Raw genomic sequence first — 26,508 nt, forward strand, 5'->3', positions numbered from 1 at the left:
AGTATAATCCAAGCATTAATAATGTTGCCGTTATACCCGAAGATCACAGGCTACAGAGTACCCTAGTATCGTTTTAAGGCTGAGCAATTTAGAAATGAGAAAAAAACTGCCTCGCTTTTCGGGAGATATATTGTAATATTTTAAACAAATACATATATTTATACAAGCAATACGTCCACCCAGAATCACGGACGGGAAGAGATTGACAGTTCAAGAGTGAAAAATTTGATATCGGCTTAAGAAAACAGAATACAGATTTATGTTTATCTTTCTTTTCGTACATATCTCTTTTTGACGCGGCCATGTTTATATTCCATCTCTGCCCCGCACAGTGTTCCGATACGTGTTGAGTGACATATAGTTTTTGGATAAATCACAATAAAATTTATCACAAACTTTATCTGGGAAGGATGCAATACTGGCCAGTAATACTACAGAAAACGACGCTCAAGCTCTGCGTAGGCAGTCTCTTTAGAAGATTTGCTGCGTCTTCCCTCTGCCAATAAAACGCATTACATTTCCTGTGTTCTGGTTCAGATTTAAGTTGTTCGTGATTGGAATGCCTAGGTATTTAGTTGAATGGACAGTCTTTAAATTTCTGCGCTGGATCTCCTAACAGAAACTTAGGAATTTTTTGGTATTCATACCGGGAAATTCAGGTCCTCGAAGGATCTCTTAAATTCTGAGTCGAATACTGGATCCCCTATCTCTTCTAAATCGACTCCTGTTTCTTCTTCTATCATATCAGACGAATCTTCCCCCTCATAGAGGACTTCAATATACTCTTTCCATCTATCGTTATCTCCTCTGCATTTAACAGTGGAATTCCCATTGTACTCTTAGAGTTACCATCTTTGCTTTTAATTTCACGGAAGATTGTTTTAACTGTCCCATATGCTGAATCAGCCCTTTCGACAATCATTTCTTTTCGATTTCTTCATATTTTTCATGGAGCCATTACTTCTGAGCTTCCCTGCATTTCCTGTTTATTTCATTCCACAGCGACTTGTATATCCGCATTCCTGAATTTCGCTGAACATTTCTGTACCTTCTTTCACTGATCAGCTGAAGTATTTCTTCTGTTACCCATAGTTTCTTCGCAGTTATCATCTTTGCACCTATGTTTTCCCTTACAACTTCTGCGATGGCCCTTTTTAGAGATGTCCATTCCTCTTGAACTGTACTGCCTACTGCCTACCGCGCTCTTCCTTATAGCTGTGTCTATAGCCTTAGAGAATTTCAAGCGTATCTCATTATTCCTTAGTACTTCCTTATCCCACTTCTTCGTGTATTGATTTTTCCTGACTAATTTCCTAAACTTCAGCTTGCTCTTCATCACTACTACATTGTGATCTGGGTCCATATCTGCTCCTGGGTACGCCTTACAGTCCAGTATCTGATTTCGGAATCTCTGTCTGCTATGAAGTAATCTAAATGAAATCTTCCTGTATCATCCGGCCTTTTCCAAGTATAACTCCTCTTATTGTGTTTCTTGAAAGGGGTATTTGCTATTACGAGCTGAAATTTATTACAGAAATTGGTTGTCTTTCTCTTCTCTCATTCCTTGTCCCAAGCCCATATTCTCCTGTAACCTATTCTTCTACTCCTTCCCCTACAACTGCATTCCCGGCCCCCATGACTACTAGATTCTCATCCCCCTTCACGTACTGTGTTACACTTTCAATATCCTCGTATACTTTCTCTATCTCTTCATCTTCTGCTTGCAATGTCGGCGTGTATACCTGAACTACCGATGTCGGTGATGGTTTGCTGTCGATTCTGATAAGAACAACCCTATCACTAAACTGTTCTACTAACACATTCTCTGCCCTATCTTCCTATTCACAACGTTACACCATTTTCTGCTTCTGTTGATATTACCCAATAGTCATCTTCGTTCCATTTCACTTCACAGACCCCTACTACATCTAGATGGAGTTTTTGCAGGTTTTCTGGTTTCCCTACAACGTTCAACCTTCTGGCATTCCACGACTATTCGCAGTAATGTGTAGAATGTATGAGTCTACTGACGTTCCATCTGACTTTCGGAAAAATATCATCCACACAATTCCGAAGACTGCAAGAGCTGACAAGAATGAGCTCATGCATCCAAGTTGCTGAAAAGAATATTATACAGAAGAATGGAAAAGAAAATTGAGGATGTGTTAGACGACGATCAGTTTAGCTTTAAGAAATGTAAAGGCTCCAGAGAGGCAATTCTGACATTGCGGTTGATAATGGAAGCAAGACTAAAGATAAATCAAGACACGTTCAAAGGATTTGTCGACCTGGGAAAAGCGTTCGACAATGTACACTCCTGGAAATTGAAAAAAGAACACATTGACACCGGTGTGTCAGACCCACCATACTTGCTCCGGACACTGCGAGAGGGCTGTACAAGCAATGATCACACGCACGGCACAGCGGACACACCAGGAATCGCGGTGTTGGCCGTCGAATGGCGCTAGCTGCGCAGCATTTGTGCACCGCCGCCGTCAGTGTCAGCCAGTTTGCCGTGGCATACGGAGCTCCATCGCAGTCTTTAACACTGGTAGCATGCCGCGACTGCGTGGACGTGAACCGTATGTGCAGTTGACGGAATTTGAGCGAGGGCGTATAGTGGGCATGCGGGAGGCCGGGTGGACGTACCGCCGAATTGCTCAACACGTGGGGCGTGAGGTCTCCACAGTACATCGATGTTGTCGCCAGTGGTCGGCGGAAGGTGCACGTGCCCGTCGACCTGGGACCGGACCGCAGCGACGCACGGACGCACGCCAAGACCGTAGGATCCTACGCAGTGCCGTAGGGGACGGCACCGCCACTTCCCAGCAAATTAGGGACACTGTTGCTCCTGGGGTATCGGCGAGGACCATTCGCAACCGTCTCCATGAAGCTGGGCTACGGTCCCGCACACCGTTAGGCCGTCTTCCGCTCACGCCCCAACATCGTGCAGCCCGCCTCCAGTGGTGTCGCGACAGGCGTGAATGGAGGGACGAATGGAGACGTGTCGTCTTCAGCGATGAGAGTCGCTTCTGCCTTGGTGCCAATGATGGTCGTATGCGTGTTTGGCGCCGTGCAGGTGAGCGCCACAATCAGGACTGCATACGACCGAGGCACACAGGGCCAACACCCGGCATCATGGTGTGGGGAGCGATCTCCAACACTGGCCGTACACCACTGGTGATCGTCGAGGGGACACTGAATAGTGCACGGTACATCCAAACCGTCATCGAACCCATCGTTCTACCATTCCTAGACCGGCAAGGGAACTTGCTGTTCCAACAGGACAATGCACGTCCGCATGTATCCCGTGCCACCCAACGTGCTCTAGAAGGTGTAAGGCAACTACCCTGGCTAGCAAGATCTCCGGATCTGTCCCCCATTGAGCATGTTTGGGACTGGATGAAGCGTTGTCTCACGCCGTCTGCACGTCCAGCACGAACGCTGGTCCAACTGAGGCGCCAGGTGGAAATGGCATGGCAAGCCGTTCCACAGGACTACGTCCAGCATCTCTACGATCGTCTCCATGGGAGAATAGCAGCCTGCATTGCTGCGAAAGGTGTACTGTACTAGTGCCGACATTGTGCATGCTCTGTTGCCTGTGTCTATGTACCTGTGGTTCGGTCAGTGTCATCATGTGATGTATCTGACCCCAGGAATGTGTCAATAAAGTTTCCTCTTCCTGGGACAATGAATTCACGGTGTTCATATTTCAATTTCCAGGAGTGTATAATGGTGCAAGATGTTTTAAATTATGAGAAACATATGGATAAGCTATATGGAGAAACGGGTAATGTGTAATACGTACAAAGGCCAAGAGGGAATAACAAGAATGGACGATGGAGAACGAAGTGCTCGGATTAAAAAGGGCGTAAGACAGGAATGTAATCTTTCACCTCTACTGTTCAGTGTGTCCATAGAAGAAGCAATGGTGGAAATATAATGTGGAGTGGAGTTACAATTCAAGGCGAAAGAATATTAATGATACAATTCGCTGATGACATTGATATCCTGAGTGAAAGAGAAGAAGAATTGCATGATCTGCTGAATGGAATGAACAGTCTAATGAGTACAGAATATGGATTAAGAGCAAATAAAAGAAAGACGAAAGTAATGAGAAGCAGCAGAAATGAGAACAGCGAGAAACTTAACATCAGGGTTGGTGGTCATGAGGTAGATGGAGTTAAGGAATTCTGCCACCTAGGCTGTAGAACAACCAATGATGGACGGAGAAAGTAGGGCATCAAAAGCAGACTAGCAATGGCAAAAAGGGTATTCCTGGCCAAGAGAAGTATACTAGTACCAAATATATGCCTTAATTTGAGGAAGAAATTTCTGAGAATGTACGTCTGGAACACAGCATCATATGATAGTGAAACATGGGCTGTGGGAAAACTGGAACGGAAGAGAATCGAAGCATTTGAGATGTGCTACGGGCAAGTGTTGAAAATTAGGTGGAGTGATAAGGTAAGGAGCGAGGAGGTTCGGCGCAGAATCGGAGAGGAAATGAATATGTGGAAAACCCTGACAAGGGACAGGATGATAAGACATCTGTTATGACATCAGGGAATGGTTTCCATGATACTAGAGGGAGCTGTAGAGGGCAAAAAATGTTAAGGAAGACAGAGATTGGAATACGTCCAACAAATAATTGAGGACGTAGGTTGCAAGTGCTGCTCTGAGATGAGGAGGTTGGCACTGGAGAGGAATTCGTGGTGGCGCCATGAAACCAGTGAGAAGACTGATGATTAAAACGAAAATTGTTAAGGTGCAATTGACGCTATCCTCAACATATTTTATATGAAGTATGTTGTACTTCGTTTCGATCTTCCGACGACTTCGCCAGTTTGTAAAGGACAGAAAAATCTGCAAACAATGTAAGATGACTTCTAAGACTGTGTCCTAAGTCGTTTATATCGATAAAGAACAGCAGAGGTCTTATAAGTCTTCCTTGGAGAGCCCTGGGTATAACTTCGGTTTCACTAGATAACTTCCGTTCTAAAAGTAGGAACTATTACCTTTCCCACAGGAAATTAAGAATCCAGCTGCTCAGATGAGGCGATATTCAGTAGGCAGAAAATCTGGTTAGAAATCGCTTGCGAGGAACGATGTCTTCTGGATATCTAGATATCTGGAATCAGCTTGAGATCTGTCGATAGCACCCATTACTTCGTGTGCATAGAGTGTCAGCTGCGTTTCACAGGAACGGTAAGCAATGTCAGTTAAGTGGATTACTTCTACATCTTCATTGAAATCTACATGGCTACTCTGCAATTCACAATTAAGTGCCTGGCAGTGATTTCATTGAACTACCTTCAAGCTATTTCTCTTCCGTTCGACTTTCGAATAGTGCGGTGGAAAAACATTGATATCTTTCCGTCCGAACTTAACTTCCTTATTTTGTTATGATGATCATTCCTTCCTATGTAGGTGATCGCCAACAAAATATTTTCACACACTGGGCACAAAATTGGCGATCGAAATTTCGTGAGAAGATCCAGCACCAACGGAAATCGTCTTTGTTTTGATAATTACCACCACAATTCGCATATCATATCCGTGGTTCTCTCTCCTCTATTTCGCGATACTAGAAAAGGTGGTGCCTTTCTTTGTACTTTTTCGATTCATCCGTCAATCCTAACTGGTGCGGGTCCCACTCCGCACAGCATTACTCCCGAAGAGAGCGGACAAGCGCAGTTTAAGCAGACTCCATAGAAGACCTTTCACATTTTCTACGTGTTCTTCCAATAAATCTTAGTTTTTGGTTTGCTTTCCCTACTATATTATCTACATGATCGCTCCAATTTAAGTTGTTTGTAATTGTAATCACTAAGTATTAGTTGAATTTACTGCGGATTCCTTTTAGTACTCATATGAACAACTTCAATGCCACGAAACTTACAGAGAACTTTAATGCGAAATGCTTTTGATACATATATCTTGTCTAAATCATTTTGCAATTGGTTTTGGTCATCTGGTGACTTTACAAGACGGTAAATGACTGCATCATCTGCAAACAATCTAAGGGCGCTGCTCAGTTGGTCTTCTGTGTCATTTACGTAGATCAAGAACAGCAGAAGCCTGTAACATTTCCTTGACGAACGCTAAATACTAGTTAGCTACGTTTTACTAGGTGTATTTCCGTCAGTTACTAAGAATTGTGACCTTTCTGGCAAGAAATCACGAATCCAGTCGCACAACTGAGACGATACTCCATAGGCAAGCAATTTTATTAGAAATTGCTTGTGAGGAACGCTGTCGAAAGCCTTCTGCAAATCTAAAAACTGAAAACATGGAATGGAATCAATTTGGCATCCCCTGTCGACAGCTCTCATTACTCCGGGAGAACAAAGAGGCGGTTGAGTTTCACAACAACGACTTTTTCTGAATCCGTATTGGCTGTTTGGTAATAAATGGTTTTCTTCGAGGTAACCCATAATCTTCGAACACAGTATTTGTTCCAAAATCCCACTGCAAATCCATGTTAGCGATGCAGGTCTGTAATTAATCGGGTCACCACTTCCTTTCTTCGATAGTGGTGTGATTTGTTCAACTTTCCAGTCTTTAGGTACGGATCTTTCGACCAGCGAGCGGTTGTACATTATAGCTAGGAATGGATGGGGGTATTGTGTCAGCCTGAAACGAACCTGAATGGTACACAATCTGGATCGGAGGCCTTGCTTCTGTTAAGTGATTTAAGCTGCTTCGCCACACCGATGATATCTATTTCCAAGTTACCCATGTTAGCAGTTCTTCTTGATTCGAATTCACAAATATTTTACTTAAAATTTCTTGGTGAATCAATTTAGAAAAACTTTGTTTAGTAACTCTGCTTCAGTGGCTCTGTCGTCCGTAACATCACCATTGTTATCGCATAGTGAGGGTACTTACTTTACATACGACAAGAAACTCTTTGAATTTTCTGCCAGATTTCGAGACATAGTTTCTTCGTGGAAACTATCAAAAGCATTTCGCATTAAAGTTCTCTGTAAGTTTCGTACTTCTGTAAAACTATGTCAGTCTTGAAAGTTTCACGTTCTTTTCAATTTGGCATGCTTTTTTTCGTTGCTTCTGCAACAATGTTCTGACCTGCTTTGTGTACCATGGGAGATCATCACCATCTTTAATTCGTTTACCTGGTACGTGTCTCTCAATTTCCGTTGACACCATTTCTCTGAATTTAAGCCACGTCTGGTCTGCGCTTACATAGACCAGAAGAAGTGGAGACTGTCTCCTAGGAAAGCATTTATGCCGGCCGGAGTGGCCGAGCGTTTCTAGACGCTTCAGTCTGGAACCGCGCTACCGCTATGGTCGCAGGTTCGAATCCTGCCTCGGGCAGGTTAGTTAGGTTTAAGTAGTTCTAAGTTCTAGGGGACTGATGACCTCAGATGTTAAGTCCCATAGTGCTCAGAGCCATTTGAACCACTTGAAGGCATTTATCGAATTTTATCTACTTTTTTTTTAAATAGATGTACTTTGCGTTTATTTTTGGTTGGTTTTGATGTTACGGTCTTTACTCTCGCCACCACAAACTTTCCCTTCTTTGACATATTGCGATTATACTGGTTTTAGGAAAATCCAGAATATTTTCAAGGGTAACTCAGGCGAATTACTGATCTGCAGGTGGCTTGAACTTTGTAAGTAGGCTGTTTAGGTTTTTATGTCGGTAACGTCACGTAGCGCTCTATATGAAAATCACTGACTTGTGCTGTGTGCAATCTGTGGCTGGTTTGCATTGTTGGAATTTGTTATTTTATTGTTGGGCAGTTGGCTGTTAACAACGCGTGGCGTTGCGCAGTTGGAGGTGAGCCGCCAGCAGTGGTGGATGTTGGGGGAGAGATGGCGGAGTTTTGAGAGTGGATGATCTGGACGTGTGTCCATCAGAGAGAGTAAATTTGTAAGGCTGGATGTCATGAACTGATATATATATATATATATATATATATATATATATATATATATATATATATATATATATAATGACTTTTGAACACTATTAAGGTAAATACATTGTTTGTTCTCTATCAAAATCTCTCATTTGCTATGTATGCCTATCAGTAGTTAGTGCCTTCAGTAGTTAAGAATCTTTTATTTAGCTGGCAGTATTGGCGCTCGCTGTATTGCAGTAGTTCGAGTAACGAAGATTTTTGTGAGGTAAGTGATTCATGAAAGGTATAGGTTATTGTTAGTCAGGGCCATTCTTTTGTAGGGATTATTGAAAGTCAGATTGCGTTGCGCTAAAAATATTGTGTGTCAGTTTAGTGATGATCAGAATAAGTGAAGAGAGAAATGTCTGAGTACGTTCGGTTTTGCTCAGCTGCTTGAAAATCAAATAATGTAAGAGGTTTTCTAGCACTGTCATTTTTAAATTTTGCTAAGGCGACGTTTCAACTTGCCGTGAACGTACGGAGCTTTTAAATCCGCGCTGCCTGGGCGCGCCTGTGCGCTGGGCCAGAGACACGCGGACGCTGGCGAGAATGCAGGCGTCCGCCATCGCCGCCGGCTGCCCGCTGCCGACTTTTTGTGGCCGAGATGACAACTTATGACGGGGACAGCCGGGACGCGAGTTTTGCGTTCCTGCGCCGGTCCCGCGGAATGTAGGCGCCATTTTATACCCGTGCTGCCATCGAGTGGCGGCGTCGCGAACCGCCTGCAGCAGCGGCGGGGGTGCCATCTTGGATGCAGCCGCGTCTCCGAGCCGTCAGTTGACATTTTTATGCCAAACAAGGACAAATAATGGAGCGACATAGAAGGCTGCATGATTTAAGAGGCAGAGCGAGGGACGTCCTGTGCCACCAGTAATGGGTTCCATTTGTAAGGCACGTATGCCCGTAAAAGCTTCACTAGATTTTTTTTTTAATCGTTATTATTTTTGTCTCATTCGGCCTCATATCTGGAATCTCTTTACGGCAGGGTTTCGAGATCAAAGGTATGAACTTCTGCAAAGCATCATTGCTATCTTTCACCACCTGCAGAATTTCGGCAAGGAATTCCATTTGCATATCGGACGTAACTGGCAGGCAACGTAAACAGCTGTCGTTCCAACTAAATCCAGTTTATATTGCCGTTTTTATAACAGCGTGGGCCCTAACTGGCACTCGAGAGGTCATGAAGGGAGGATCATTACGTTGGGAATTGCGTTACATAATACGCAGCTGTCCATGTTATTTTACACTTTATTATGGATTTAGGTGAATTTGAAACCATCCACGTGTCATAAGATGGTTCAAATGGCTCTAAGCACTATGGGACTTAACATCTGAAGTGATCAGTCCCCTGGACTTAGAACTACTTAAACCTAACTAACCTAAGGACATCACACACATCCATGCCCGATGCAGGATTCGAACCTGCCACCGTAGCAGCAGCGCGGTTCCCGACTGAAGCGCCTAGAAACTCTCGGCCACAGCGGCCGGCCGTGTCATAAGACATTTTGAACCGTACATTACACGTTAACAACGATAACACCTTCCAAAATCTTCTATTATAGAATAATATGTGTGATAATCAACATGTTCTCAGTCATGCAATTGCAGAATGATTAGTCATTGCAATCGTAGATTACACAGACGAAAAGGTTTTTCGACCCATGGATGTCCTGTAATATATAGAAAACCATAGTCAAAAATTAAATAACTGGAGTCTGTTCACCAAGAGGTGGAACGAAACAGAAACAGTGCCACGTGACCGACTGCCACCAGTTCCAGTGAAAGCAATGGTGTAGAATATGACTACCACCCGTTACAGTGAAAGAAACGGTGTAGAATATCCTTCGAGTACACGGCGCAGTTGGCCGCCGGGCTGATGTCACAGCAAAATGTGCGACGTCGGTGAGAAACACTGTATTATGAACTTGGAATCCAATGTAATGAAAAAAGAAAAAATTTAAGAAATCCGCAGGTCTCATGGAAGATACAAGCATAAGCGATTTTAGTAACAGTGCTAGTCACAGTTACGGTAAGAAACAATAGAACTGTTCATTCTGTCAAGTTCGAACTATTTTCATTCAGGTTTGTAACAAAACGCTCTTCTCTCTGCTCTATAATGCAGTCTATTTTCCATATTCCATATTCAACTTTTTTCACCTCCTGTGGGATGCATTTGTTTCTCTCTCCTGCAGAGTACTTGTTGTAGTAGTTCTGTAACTTCAAAAGTTTTGTGTGTTATGTTTTTTGCTGCAACAGGGCCTTTGACTCTGGCTCAAACTAACTTTATGGTGTTTTATTCGCAGTTTATTTATTTATTTAATCGTATGGCTGGGGCGCGCCGCCGGGCAGACCGTTCGGCGGGTGCCGGTCTTATAATTTGACGCCACTTCGGCGACCTGCAATCGATGAGGATGATAAGATGATGATGAGGACAGCACAACACCTAGTCCTTGGGCGGAGAAAATTCCCCGATCCAGCCGGGAATCTCACCCGGGCTCGGAGGATTGACAATCCGTCACGCTGACTATTCAGCTAGCAGGGCTGGACGTTATTCGCAGTGTTATTGAGGAATTCCCTGCGTTCTTAGCCATTTGATCTACTGTGTAATCGTTGTGCGATACTCTACTTTTTTAACGATTTCTTGTAGTTCTTTCTCCAACATGTCATCTCCAAAAGTGACATGTTTAGATTTTAGACATTCTAACATACCTTGCGTAAGGAACTTTATTTCGACAGAATTTTTACGACGTGTTATCAAGCACAATAACTGTGTTTTCCCGTAGCTTGAAACCACTTATCGGACGTATCGGCGCACATCTCCTGCTGCTTTGCTCCCAATGTGTGTGAGAAACAGGTGTTTTCAGTTTACCCGGTGGGCCTTCGATTCCAGTGTATAATCCAGATAGAAATGCTTCTTTAGGGGATGTTACGGCGTTATCTGCCCAGACGTTACTTTGGGTGCATCCTCTGTGCAACCACGTCTCGTTCAAAATGCCCAAATTGCCCAAACCAGGATCTTCATTCACGGCAGAAGGCACTTTGTCAATTGTTGGCAATTCGTTACGAAAACAAAATTGATGTACTTTCCTCCTTATCACATTTATATCGAAGTTATCACCACTTTCTGAAAGCTTCTGTCCTGACTTTTCTTTAATAGGATATTTAAAAGAGTGTGTATCCTTATACTCACTTATCACATGATGCACTGAAGAACTATCGACACATGCTTCAGGATAATATCGGTTACTGACTGCTCATTAAAAACCACGTGTTTCTCTGAAGAACTTAATGATTTCTTCTTTGATTGGTTCTCGGGTGCACTCAAAACTGACATGTCGACCTCGCTCGCTGTATTCGCGGAAGATGAATTAATCAGTTTACTCGTATATGATACTAATTGAAAAAACAGAACAACTATTGCATGTGCGCCACGCAGGTTAGCCGTGCGGTATAGGGTGTCTTGTCGCGGTTCGCGCGGCTCCCCCCATCGGGGGTTTGAGTCCTCCCTCGGGCATGGGTGTGTGTGTTGTCCTTAGCATCAGTTAGTTCCCGCGTAGGCCTTGGAACCGATGGCCTCAGCAGTTTGGTCCCATAGTCCTTACCACAAATTTTCAATTACTGGGTATGCGCCGGCCGGGGTGGTCGAGCGGTTCTAGGCGCTACAGTCTGGAACCGCGCGACCGCTACGGTCGCAGGTTCGAATCCTGCCTCGGGCATGGATGTGTGTGATGTCCTCATGTTAGTTAGGTTTAAGTAGTTCTAAGTTCTAGGGGACTGATGACCTCGGAAGTTAAGTCCCAAAGTGGTCAGAGCTTTTTGAACCATTTTTGAACTGGGTATACACAGAAACAATGAATGCTCAATCTGATTAGAAACACTGATACTTACGCTAATAAGCGAATATTGTTGTTTCGGAGGTGATTAACTTTGTAACCAGATTTTAAGATCACACTCTAACGACTTATACCCGCAACGGATGTGGCCACGCAGAGCGAGAGCTCCCTGCCTGTTTCACCCCTCGATGGCAGCACTGTGTTCACGTGCCCTGCTGTGTTTCAAGGCCATCGCTCGTTTCGGTGATTGGAGTATAGTACAAGTGTGTTACATATGATGCAACTCTTAACATTCATGGAAGCTACACAAAATACGAGGGGCGTTTAATGCAACACATTCCTTTTTTTTCTGTTTTGTGAAATCAGATTCGTTTATTTCAACATACCATATTATTGCCACTCTTATGGCTATAAAACCTCTTTATTTTTTCAACATCATTTCCGTTCAATGCGAAGGCCTTTCGCCACCTTATTATAAGGGCCGCCGGCCGCTGTGGCCGACCAGATCTAGGCGCTTCAGTCCGGAACCGCGCTGCCGCTACGGTCGCAGCTTCGAATCCTGCCTCAAGCATGGATGTGTGTGTTGTCCTTAGGTTAGTTAGGTTTAATTAGTTCTAAGTTCTAGGGGACTGACGATCTCAGAAGTTAAGTCCCATAGTGCTCAGTCCATTTGAACCATAAATATCGTCGGAGTAGTGAAGCAACTTAAATCACTTAATAAAATCAAGTCTTCTGGTCCAGACTGTATACCAATTAGGTTCCTTTCGGAGTATGCTGATGTATTAGCTCCGTACTTAACAATCATATACAACCGTTCGCTCGACGAAAGATCCGTGCCTAAAGACTGGAAAGTCGCATAAGTCACACCAATATTCAAGAGAGGTAATAGGAGTACTCCACTAAATGACAGGCCAAAATCGTTAACGTCGATATGCAGCAGGGTTTTAGGACATATATTGTGTTCGAACACTACGAATTACCTAGAAGAAAACGGTCAGTTGACACACAGTCAACATGGGTTTAGAAAACATCGTTCCTGTGAAACACAACTAACTCTTTATTCACCTGAAGTGTTGAGTGCTATTGACAAGGGATTTCAGATCGATTCCGTATTTCTGGATTTCCGGAAGGCTTTTGACACTGTACCACACAAGCGTCTCGTATAGAAAATGCGTGCTTATGAAATATCGTCTCAGTTATGTGACTGGATTTGTTATTTCCTGTAAGAGAGGTCACAGTTCGTAGTAATTGACGGAAAGTCATCGTGTAAAACAGAAGTGATTTCTGGCGTTCCCCAAGGTAGCGTTATAGGCCCTTTGCTGTTCCTTATCTATATAAACGATTTGGGAGACAATCTGAGCAGCAGTCTTCGGTTGTCTGCAGATGACGCTGTCGTTTATCAGAAGATCAAAACAAACTGCAAAACGATTTAGAAAAAATACCTGAATGGTGCGAAACGTGGCAGTTGACCCTGAATAACGAAAAGTGTGAGGTCACCCACATGAGTGCTAAAAGGAAGTCATTAAACTTCGGTTACACGATAAATCAGTATAATCTAAAACCCGTAAATTCAACTAAATACCTAGGTATTACAATTACGAACAACTTAAATTGGAAGGAACACACAGAAAATGCTGTGGGGAAGGCTGCGTTTTATTGGCAGGACACTTAGAAAATGTAACAGATCTACTAAGGATACTGCCTACACTACGCTTGTCCGTCCTGTTTTAGAATAATGCTGCTCGGTGTGGGATCCTTACCAGATAGGACTGACAGAGTATATCGAAAAAGTTCAAAGAAAGGCAGCACGTTTTGTATTATCGCGAAATATGGAAGAGAGTGTCACAGAAATGATGCAGGGTTTGGGCTGCAAATCGTTGAAAGAAAGGCGTTTGTCTTTGTGACGGAATCTTCTCACGAAATTCCAATCACCATGCTTCTCCTCCGCTGCTGCTACGGTCGCAGGTTCGAATCCTGCTTCTGGCATAGGTGTGTGTGATGTCCTTAGGTTAGTTAGGTTTAAGTAGCTCTAAGTTCTAGGGGACTGATGACCACAGCAGTTGAGTCCCATAGTGCTCAGAGCCATTTGAACCGTTTTCTCCTCCGAATGCGAATATACACTCCTGGAAATGGAAAAAAGAACACATTGACACCGGTGTGTCAGACCCACCATACTTGCTCCGGACACTGCGAGAGGGCTGTACAAGCAATGATCACACGCACGGCACAGCGGACACACCAGGAACCGCGGTGTTGGCCGTCGAATGGCGCTAGCTGTGCAGCATTTGTGCACCGCCGCCGTCAGTGTCAGCCAGTTTGCCGTGGCATACGGAGCTCCATCGCAGTCTTTAACACTGGTAGCATGCCGCGACAGCGTCGACGTGAACCGTATGTGCAGTTGACGGACTTTGAGCGAGGGCGTATAGTGGGCATGCGGGAGGCCGGGTGGACGTACCGCCGAATTGCTCAACACGTGGGGCGTGAGGTCTCCACAGTACATCGATGTTGTCGCCAGTGGTCGGCGGAAGGTGCACGTGCCCGTCGACCTGGGACCGGACCGCAGCGACGCACGGATGCACGCCAAGACCGTAGGATCCTACGCAGTGCCGTAGGGGACCGCACCACCACTTCCCAGCAAATTAGGGACACTGTTGCTCCTGGGGTATCGGCGAGGACTATTCGCAACCGTCTCCATGAAGCTGGGCTACGGTCCCGCACACCATTAGGCCGTCTTCCGCTCACGCCCCAACATCGTGCAGCCCGCCTCCAGTGGTGTCGCGACAGGCGTGAATGGAGGGACGAATGGAGACGTGTCGTCTTCAGCGATGAGAGTCGCTTCTGCCTTGGTGCCAATGATGGTCGTATGCGTGTTTGGCGCCGTGCAGGTGAGCGCCACAATCAGGACTGTATACGACCGAGGCACACAGAGCCAACACCCGGCATCATGGTGTGGGGAGCGATCTCCTACACTGGCCGTACACCACTGGTGATCGTCGAGGGGACACTGAATAGTGCACGGTACATCCAAACCGTCATCGAACCCATCGTTCTACCATTCCTAGACCGGCAAGGGAACTTGCTGTTCCAACAGGACAATGCAAGTCCGCGTGTATCCCGTGCCACCCAACGTGCTCTAGAAGGTGTAAGTCAACTACCCTGGCCAGCAAGATCTCCGGATCTGTCCCCCATTGAGCATGTTTGGGACTGGATGAAGCGTCGTCTCACGCGGTCTGCACGTCCAGCACGAACGCTGGTCCAACTGAGGCGCCAGGTGGAAATGGCATGGCAAGCCGTTCCACAGGACTACATCCAGCATCTCTACGATCGTCTCCATGGGAGAATAGCAGCCTGCATTGCTGCGAAAGGTGGATATACACTGTACTAGTGCCGACATTGTGCATGCTCTGTTGCCTGTGTCTATGTGCCTGTGGTTCTGTCAGTGTGATCATGTGATGTATCTGACCCCAGGAATGTGTCAATAAAGTTTCCCCTTCCTGGGACAATGAATTCACGGTGTTCTTATTTCAATTTCCAGGAGTGTATTTTGTTGACACCGACCTACATAGGGACGAGCAATCATCACGATAAAATAAGGGAAATCAGAGCTCGTAATTGTGAAGGTGGTTCGATGAACCCTCTGCCAGGCATTTAAATGTGATTTACAGAGTATCCATGTCGATGTAGATGTAGATGCTTTCCTGATGTTCATCTTACATACCGTCCATTCCGTTCAACTGCTATAACAAGTGATTTGTTGTCTCTGATCGAAGTACAATGTCATCGGCATAACCTCTAGATTTTTTTTTATTTCTTCTCCTCGGATTTTAATTCCTACTCCAAATTTTTCTTTAGCTTCCTCTACTGCTTGCTCAATATACAGATTGAATAATGTCGGAGATAGGCTACAACCCTGTCTCATTCCCTTCTAACCAACTGCTTCCCTTTCGTGCCCCTCGACTCTTGTAACTGCCATCTGGTTTCTGTACAAATTGTAAATAGCATTTCACTCCCTGTATTTTACCCCTGCCGCCTTCAAAATTTGAAAGAGAATATTCTAGTCAACACCGTCAAAAGTTTCCTCTAAGTCTACAAATGCTATAAACGTGTCTTAGTAGTGCCGAATTAATATATTAATACTCACTCCATTATGTGACATTCTTTCATGTTTCTCTGTGTTTATGACGTCATAGCCTCTGGACTATCTATCCTACGGTGATATACCCACAGCAGCAAATTCGGACACTGTCTGCAAAGTGCGTTTCGAATGGAATTAGAAGAAAAGAAGTAATAAATTTCGACGTTATGCAAAATAGGCAGTATTTTACGTATCTCTGTGTTTATGTCATATTTCCTGAGCTATGTGTGGTACCATCGTATAGTTTTGTAGGTGCATTTATTGGCATATGTGGACACTGTCTGCGAAATTTATTCTGAATACAGATAGTAGTAAATGAGTAATACATTTAAACTCTGTGCATGATGTGGCATTTTTCACTCATGTCATTGTTTCTGACTTCATTTCACCTAAACTACGAGAGGTAGGTAGTTCTTATCTCCATGGTGATTCTTGTCTGACGGTAAGGGATACGCGTACAAGTTTGGTTGAAATCGGTCCTCCGTTTTATCTCACGCTATAATCATACAATCTGTCAACAGATATCTGTACGACCGTGTTCTTTACGGAAGATGGCATCTGATGGACGGACAACAACGCCAACTGTGACATCAGGTCACATGTCAAAGTGGCCAGTGTTTGCCGGGTCCTATATCCTCAGTCGTTGAGTACGCAGTCACAGACGGTGCAGTATAGCACGGAGGAGACATCTATAGACTCACGGTTATGAGCCATAGGAAGAATGGAAGCAGGACAGTCGAAAAGTGATGTGACCTGATGGCTTAATGCATCATTCTGTTGTTTCTCAGATGTGGCGACAGTTTATAGAGGGCGAAATTATATCCCAGAGACCAGAGTAGGGCCTACCACGTGTGACATCGCATTGAAAGTACCGTTATTTGGCTGTAAGGGCACGACGGTAACGCCCTAGTAGTGCACGGCAACTGGAATCTGACCTGACAGATCCACTGAACGGGTTGTATCGAGGGAAAAGGTGAACAAATGGCCTCGGCAGAGTGACCTTTCCTGTCGAAGACCTGCTGTATGTGTACTTCTAATGCATCTTCACAGGAGTGAACATCTAGAGCGGAGTCGCCAACATGCCATCCGAACGGTCAAACAGTGGACCAATGTCCTTTTCACAGATAAGTCCCGAAATGGTCTGGAGAATGATTCTCAACGGATTCGTATGTGGAGGGAACGCGGAACACGATTTCGCGACCCAGACATTGTGGAAAGAGAGTGATATCGAAGAGGATCCCTAATGGTATGGACAAGAATTATGCTGAGCACCCGAACATCTCTTCATGAAATGGTACGGTAAATCGCCATGGTTTAACTGCTGTCAGGTATCGTGACGAGGTCTTGGGACCTCATGAGTGGTTGTTGCGCGGTGCTGTGGGCCCACTCTTCTTACTGGTGGATGATAATGCTTGACCTCATAGAGCACGGATGGTTCACGTTTCCTTGGAAACGTAAGACATTGCACGCGTGGCTTGGTCTGCTCGCTGTCCCGATTTGAATCCCACAGAGAATGTCTGGCGTACACTGGGGAGACGGGCTGCATCATGTCAGCATCCACCAACCACTTGCGAGCAGATCTGCGGGAAGAATGGGCATTATTGCCTCAAAATGAGACCGATGACGTCATTCACAGCATGTGCCGTTGTTGTCAGGCCTGTATCACTGCCAGATGTGGTCGCACTCCGTACTGAGCGCATTAACCAGTTGTCGGAATGTGTGGGTAAATCCGTTAAGCCGGCCGGGGTGGCCGAGCGGTTCTAGGCCATACAGTGTGAAACCGCGACACGCTGCGGTCGCAGGTTCGAATCCTGCCTCGGGCATGGATGTGTGATGTCCTTAGGCTAGTTAGGTGTAAGTAGTTCTAAGTTCTAGGGGACTGATGACCTCAGAAGTTAAGTCCCATAATGCTCAGAGCCATTTTTTGAAATCCGTTAAGTTGGAAAAAAAATAATAATATTTTTGTCTATCGTTATGCGTGTTGCAGTTGTTTACGTTTTGTATTCTTCACATTGTTTCTACTTTACTATCAACTGTGTATACTGTTTGGTGGCAAAATAAACACAACCTGCCGCGCGGAGTGGCCGCGCGGTTTCAGGCGCCACGCAGGAAGCGGGCGGCCACTCCCGCCGGATATTACGAGTCCTTCCTCGGGCATGGGCGTGTGCGTTGTCCTTAGCGTAGGTTAGTTTAAGTAGTGTGGAAGTCTAGGGACCAATGACCTCAGCAGTTTGGTCCCACAGGAATTCATACGCATCTGGACATTTGAAACACAACCTTGCTTCAGTTTTGGTCATACATGTTTATAAAATATATGGATTTGCACATCATATGCTTTCTATAATCTGGAGTAAGCAAAGATGGCGTTTTAGTACAGAAAAAATGCGTATATCATGCAAAATAAGACCCCTAGCAACAGCGGAAAATTTTTAATAAAACATTTAATTATTATTATGAATGTTGTACTAACCTGATTCTCTCTGTATTTGTGTGTGTGTGTGTGTGTGTGTGTGAGTGAGTGAGAGAGAGGGAGAGAGAGAGAGAGAGAGAGAGAGAGAGAGAGAGAGAGAGAGAGAGAGACTGAGACTGAGAGAGGGATAGGGGGAGGGGGGAGAATTTAGCAAAATGCAATGTATGATAGAACTTTCACGACTGCTCGTAACAGAAACATGCTTCTGCACCGGCGATCACACTTCTTTTTGTACATACACCGTATGATCTCAAATAGTGAGATATTAATTAAACTTTTCACTGCTAAAGAAGCAACGAGAACGCAGTCGTGTCAGTAGCTGAGAGTAAAAATAAATTTTTCTCAGACTTCAGTTAAATGAGCTTCGACTTCTTGTAAATTGAAGGTCATTAAATTTTAGTCTGAGGCAAATTCAAGCTTACCCCCAAAGAGACACTAAACTTATTTGAAAAGTCCTCTAGACAATGTAGCTAAGCAAAGTGTTCCTCCTCCTCATTGCCGTTTGACACAGCGTTTCGAAGCATGGAGCTCATCTTCTGCTAATGCTGTAGGTGCGATGTGTAGTGAACGAACGTTGTAAGTAGGCTGTTTAGGTTCCTATGTTGGTAACGCCACGTAGCGCTCTGTATGAAAATCGCTAACTGCGCTGTGTGCAGTCTGTGGCTGGTTGGACTCATTGTTGGAATATTCTCTTGTGTAGTGTTGGGCAGTTGGATGTGAACAGCGCGTATAGTTGGGCAGTTGGAGGTGAGCTGCAAGCAGTGGTGGATGTGGGGAGAGAGATGCCAGAGTTTTGAGAGCGGACGATCTGGACGTGTGTCCGTCAGAAAAAGGAAATTTCTAAGAGTGGGTGTCATGAACTGATATATATGTTATGACTTTTGAACACTATTAAGGTAAATACATTGTTTGTTCTCTATCAAAATCTTTCATTTGCTGACTATGCCTATCAGTAGTTAGTGCCTTCAGTAGTTGAATCTTTTATTTAGCTGCCAGTATTGGTGCTTGTTGATTTGCAGTAGTTCGAGTAACTAAGATTTTTGTGAGGTAAGCTATTCATGAAGCGTGTAGGTTATTGTTAGTCAGGGCCATTCTTTTGTAGGGATTATTGAAAGTCAGATTGTGTTCCGCTAAAATATTGTGTGTCAGTTTAGAAAAGATCAGAATAAGTAAAGATAAAACAGTCTCAGTACGTTTAGTTTTGCTCAGTTGTTTGAAAATCAAATAACGTAAAAAGCTTACCATGACAGTCATTCTTAATTTTCGAAAGGGAAGATTCAACGTCAGCTAAGTCTTGATCTGCCGTTTTACACTCAGGTGATGGAAGTCACGGGATAGCGATATGCACATATACAGATGGCTTCAGTACTGCGTACACAAGGTATAAAACGGCAGTGCACTGGTTGAGCTGTCATTTGTACTCAGGTGAATCATGTAAAAAAGTTTCCGACGTGATTATGGTAGCACAACGAGAATTAACAGACTTTGAATGTGGAATGGTAGATGGAGCTAGACGCATGGAACATTCTTTTTCGGAAATAGTTAGGGAATTCTATATTCCGATATCCTCAGTGTCAACAGTTTGCCGAGAACACAAAATTTTAGGCATTACCTGTCACCACGGACAACGCAGTGCCCTCGAATATCACTTAATGACCGAGAGCAGCGGCCTATGTGCAGAGTTGTCAATGCTGACAGGCCAGTCACACTGCCTAAAATAATCACAGAAATCAATGAGCGAGGTATGACGACGTAATCGTTAGGACAGTGCTGTGAAATTTGGTATTAACTGCCTGTGACAGCTGACGACCGACGCGAGTGTCTTTGCTAATAGCACGACATCGCCTGCAGCGCCTCTCCAGGACTCAAGACCATGTCACTTGGACCCTAGACGACTGGAAAACCATGGTCTGGTCATACGAGTCCTGATTTCAGTTCGTAAGAGCTGATGGTAAGGTAGTGTGTGGCGCAGACCCCACGACGCCATGGACCCAAGTTGTCAACAAGGCACTGTGCAGGTTGATGATGACCAAATAATGGTGTGGGCTGTGTTTGGGTGGAACATACTTGGTCCCCTGGTCTAACTGGACCGATCATTGCTGGAAACAGATATGCTCGGCTACTTGGAGACCATTTGCAGTCATTCAAGCCATTCATGGACTTCATGTTCCCAAACAACGATGGAATTTTTGTGAATGACAATGTGGCATATCACCTGCTCACAATTGTTAGCGATTGGTTTGATGAACATTTTAGTAAATTCTAGCGAATGATTCGACCACCCAGATCGACCGACGTGAATGTCATTGGACACAATTGAGAGGTCAATTCGTGCACAAAATCCTACACCAACAACATTTTCGCATTTATGGACAACTATAGAGGCTGAATGTCTCAATATTTCTGCAGTGGACGTCCATCGACTTGTTGAGTCCATGGCACGTCGAGTTGCTGCACTACGCCGTGTAAAAGAAGGTCCGACAAGCTATTAGAAGATATTCCATGATTTTTGTCACCTCAGCATGTTGAAGTATGGAGAGTAATGTTCCACACTTCTCTCTGTGAACGGCCGTGTCTAATAATGTGTATCTACGACAGATGTAAGTTTCTATAAGAGTTCCATGTTGTATTTAAGTGCAGCGAAGAATTTGCCCATTTGACTTGTGACAGACATATCTTGAAGTTCAGCAGACTTCATTCCCACAACAGGCTCTTCAACATTCAGGTCTCGAACTGTTCCCAGACTTCTCACTTGTGTTTCTTAATGAGCATATCGGAACGCCTATTCCTTTTGTTATTTCGACACGAAAATCATCATACAACGTCTTGTGGCGAAAACATTTTTAGCAGGAGATCTCTGAGATTATCTGGCTGCTTCTATTTCTTAACTGTAGATGTATGCCTCGAAGTGACTGTTCCTTAGCACCACCCAGAAGACACGTGTGACTTACGGATGTAACGGACGCGGACAGATTGTTAGTAATTCTGATCTTCAAATATTGAAAACTATTCTCTGTGGGACGATAGGTTGATATCAAGACATTACACTCTTATCACAGGCAGTGTTAGCGTAATGATGAATTCAGTGCTAATTACAAACTCTGTTCTAGGCGCTTCAGTCTGGAACCGCGCGACCTCTACGGTCGCAGGTTCGAATCCTGACTCGGGCATGGATGTGTGTGATGTACTTAGGTTAGTTAGATTTAAGTAGTTCTAATTTCTAGGGGACTGATGACCTCAGATCTTAAGTCCCATGGTGCTCAGAGCCATTTGAACCATTTTTGAACAAACTCTGCTGGGGAGAAAAAAATGGCTCTGAGCACTATGGGACTTAACTTCTAAGGTCATCAGTCCCCAAGAACTTAGAACTACTTAAAACTAACTAACCTAAGGACATCACACACATCCATTCCCGAGGCAGGATTCGAACCTGCGACCGTAGCGGTCTCGCGGTTCCAGACTGTAGCGCCTTTAACCGCTTGGCCACCCCGGCCGGCTCTGCTGGGGAGAATGCTGTGCTCTTCTTCACAAAAAAGCCCCTGGGTTTGACCAGCCTCACGCAGTTTGAACTACTCTGAATCGCCTCCGAACGGGCCATGGAAGATATTAGGCACCCACCATAAGGACTGGAAAATGTTCGTCATCACTTTGTGACTGTGGTGCTGAATGACACGAACTTGCACAGTTTGTGTCAACATGTTCTGCACGTGCGCGGTAGCGTCATGGTAGCAGGAAATGGATTATCAAAAATTTTAATATTTCGCTACAGCTCTTGTCATCTGCTTTGTATTTTGCTGGAGACTTGAAGTGTTCATAGGTGGCGGTTTAGTAATACTTAAGAACTGAAACGCCAAAGAAACTGGTACTCGTATTGGCGTGCGTATTCAAATACACAGATATGTAAACAGGCAGATACACGGCGATGCGGTCGGCAACGCCTATATTACACAACACGTGTTTGTCGCAGTTGTTAGATTGGTTACTGCTGCTACAGTGGCAGGTTATCAAGATTTAAGTGAGTTTTAACTTGGTGTTATAGTCGGCGCACGATACCTGGGACACCGCATCTCCCGGATGCGAGTCCAGTGTGTTAATCACAGCGCCAACTCGCTCGGTGTTTGAACTAATTTTCGTCCGAGAGTGTACTGGTGATTACTACTTCATTGGTTCTGAATTCTATACCGACCCTACAATACATCTATCATTTGTGGAGTCGTGGTTGACAAGATGCAACTGCCACATCAAATTAATGAAGTCGTGACAGGAAAGAGAGCATGTCGTTCTTCTGTCTCCAACAAAAAGCCTATTCCAAAAATACCAGGAGACATTACGTTCCTGTTCGATAAAATAACACGGAAATACCAACAGGGGAAAGATGGTAGAAATTCATACGTCTATAAAAAAATTAAAAGAAAACGGAGCTTGAAGCGTACAATAATTTCCACCGTCAGACCTTAGCAAATATCTGGCCGAGAAAGCGAGAAACTCATTGTCCTATGTAAAATAATTAACAGGGCGAATGTTTATATCCAGTCAAGCGTCAACCGGTCTGGTATGGCAACAGAAGACAGCAAAAGAAATCAGTCGCGCAGGAGCATCTTAGAAACATACCGTGGCTTGACCTCTCACGTGCCGTCGTATTCAGGGCGTATCAGCGGAGTAGAGAGGTAATCGAAAGAGTTTAAAGCAAATAATTCGCCACGTCCGGATGCAATCTCACTTTGGTTTGCGGAGAGAACTCTGCAGCAAGGGTCCCTTAATCAGCTGATTTTTATCGTGTATCTTTTCCCTGGAAGCGAGTGGAAAAAGAGCAGACTGCTCCTGTGTGTAAGAACGGTGAATGAAGGATACGAAAAATTACAGACCAATATCTTTAACACCGATTTGCTGATGAATTACTGAGTATATTCTAAGTTAGAAAAAAAAACGACGTATCACCTTGGAGATATTCAAATGGGTCACAAACTGATAGTCATACAAGTATCGGCGGAAAATGCAAAATTGTAAACTTCGGCTGCCGATGGATGAACACGTGACGCTGCAGGGCAATTTCACCGCGCAGCTTGCAAGGATATTAAACTCGGACATGTCGGTCCCAGGTCGTAAATTCTTTGCGAACATCATTCCGTGTACTCGCTTAGACAGTAACTATGCCTCGCAGGCAGGCGCGTTACCAATATACGCAGATAGCATTTGAGAGAGGACAAAGTGTAATTGGGCTCAAAGAAGCCGGTTGGAGTACTGGCGAATCTCTCGACAGTTGAGTAGGAGTGATGCCACTATTCGACGCTGTTGGCAGGAATAGGTGAACCATGGCGAAACACGGCGTCTAGAAGGAAGCGGTCGATCTAGACAGGCGACAGGACATGAGGATCGATTAATCGCCAGAGAGGCATTCCTAGTCCCAGGTTGATTATCATTGATCCGACGTGCAACTGGTGCGCTGTCTACGATTGACTCCCGTACACCTACAAGCCCGTGTGCGGTAGTGTCAGGCACATTCGGCCAGGAATCTCAACGGCCGCCGTAGAATTGTCTGTTTCTAACTGAGCCCCGAAGGGTCATAAATCAGATGCGAATAATTATAGGCCTATTTCGCTTACGTCAATCTGTTGTAGAATAATGGAACATGTTTTGTGTTCTCGTATTATGACGTTCTTAGATAATACAAATCTCCTTCATCATAACCAACATGGATTCCGCAAACAGAGATCATGTGAAACTCAGCTCGCCCTATTTGCCGAAGAAATTCACAGTGCCGTAGACACTGGCGAGCAGATTGATGCCGTATTCCTGGACTTCAGGAAGGCATTTGATACGGTTCCGCACTTACGTTTAATGAAAAAAATACGAGCTTACGGAATATCGGACCAGGTTTGTGATTGGATTCAGGATTTCCTAGAAGAAAGAACACAACATGTCATTCTTAACGGTTCAAAATCTGCAGATGTAGAGGTAATTTCGGGAGTACCGCAAGGAAGCGTGATAGGACCTTTATTGTTTACAATATACATAAATGACTTAGTTGACAACATCGGTAGCTCCGTGAGGCTATTTGCAGATGACACGGTTGTCTACAAGAAAGTAGCAACATCAGAAGACTCGTACGTACTCCAGGAAGACCTGCAGAGGATTAATGCATGGTGCGACAGCTGGCAGCTTTCCCTATACGTAGATAAATGTAATATAATGCGCATACATAGGGGCAGAAATCCATTCCAGTACGATTATGCCATAGGTGGTAAATCATTGGAAGCGGTAACGACCGTAAAATACTTAGGAGTTACTATCCGGAGCGATCTGAAGTGGAATGATCACATAAAACAAATAGTGGGAAAAGCATGCGCCAGGTTGAGATTCATAGGAAGAATTCTAAGAAAATGTGACTCATCGACGAAAGAAGTAGCTTACAAAACGCTTGTTCGTCCGATTCTTGAGTATTGCTCATCAGTATGGGACCCTTACCAGGTTGGATTAATAGAAGAGATAGACATGATCCAGCGAAAAGCAGCGCGATTCGTCATGGGGACATTTAGTCAGCGCGAGAGCGTTACGGACATGCTGAACAAGCTCCAGTGGCGGACACTTCAAGAAAGGCGTTACGCAATACGGAGAGGTTTATTATCGAAATTACGAGAGAGCACATTCCGGGAAGAGATGGGCAACATATTACTACCGCCCACATATATCTCGCGTAATGATCACAACGAAAAGATCCGAGAAATTAGAGCAAATACGGAGACTTACAAGCAGTCGTTCTTCCCACGCACAATTCGTGAATGGAACAGGGAAGGGGGGATCAGATAGTGGTACAATAAGTACCCTCCGCCACACACCGTAAGGTGGCTCGCGGAGTATAGATGTAGATGTAGATGTAGATGACCACCAAAACGTGTCCGCAGACGCCCTGGACAGCGGTGGGCTGCCATCCAGACCGTCGCTCACCATATGGCCAGAAAACAGGAGTGATGCTCTGGGGTGCCGTTTAATTTCGTGGAAGAATCCCTTTGGTTGACATCGGCGGCAACCTTACAGTACAGCGATACTTCGACAGTATTCTACGCTTCGTTTTGTTGCCCTTCGTGGCAAGCCTTACTGGGCTTATATTTCAGCAAGATAATGCCCACCCCAACACGACGAGAGGTTCTACTGGTTGCCTTAGTGCTTGCCAAACCCTACCTTGGCCGGAAAGTCCACCAAATCTCTGACCAATAGACAACGTTTGGAGCATTATAGGCAGGGCCCTCCATCCAGCTCGGAATTTTGATGGTCTAACGCACCAACTGGGCAGAATTTGGAACATCCAGCGAGTGGAAAACCGACCAACTGCTTGCATAAAGGCCAGAGGTGGATCAACGTATTAGTGACTTGATCAATATGTCAAGCTCTTACTCTTCAATAAATCGTCCCATTTTTCAGCAATTGCAATCATTTGTTTGTCTATACTTGTGCCGTATACGTCACATCTACCAATTTCCGTCCCATTCGGATAATCCCGTCGTGGGGCGTCGTCATTTCCTCCGTTTTTTCTTAGAATGTTAACAAATTCCCTAGAGATAGAAAAGCTTCTGTCCACAAAAATGCATGAATTTAAAAAGCATCTCCTTTTCTGATATGATATTCTGCGCACCATGGATGAAGGGCAATAGACGGATATGTGATATCAGTGGTTGGTACAAGCGAAATAATTTTCTGCAGCCGCAAGACCCTAACACGGTCCGGAATTCAATTGCGCAAATTCGTTTGGCAGCTGCAGGGCACGATTATGTAACAGCGCAAATGATCAATCTTCTCGTCGATCCTCTGCTGTCCAAAATAATGGACCATTCTCTAACCTCCAGCAGCTTCCCGGCAGCCTGAAAGCAGAGACTCATAAACCATTACCCAAGAAGGAATCTTCCAAACAGCCTTCCGCCTACTGGCCGATTTGCATTTTAGCAGTATTATCCAAGGCTTTAGAATACATAGTTGACGAAAAGCGTACATATTATTTAAGAACCAATAACGTTTTAGATGAATACCAGTCCAGTTTCCGGCGAAATCGAACCGCTACACCTGCAGAAATCTATGGGTAAACAACAGAAGACTATTATGTGCTTTTTAGATTTCAGCAAGCTTCCGTCGCTATCTATTTTGAAAGAA

This window comes from Schistocerca cancellata, chromosome 9, assembly GCF_023864275.1.
Source record: "Schistocerca cancellata isolate TAMUIC-IGC-003103 chromosome 9, iqSchCanc2.1, whole genome shotgun sequence".
Lineage (NCBI taxonomy): Eukaryota > Metazoa > Arthropoda > Insecta > Orthoptera > Acrididae > Schistocerca > Schistocerca cancellata.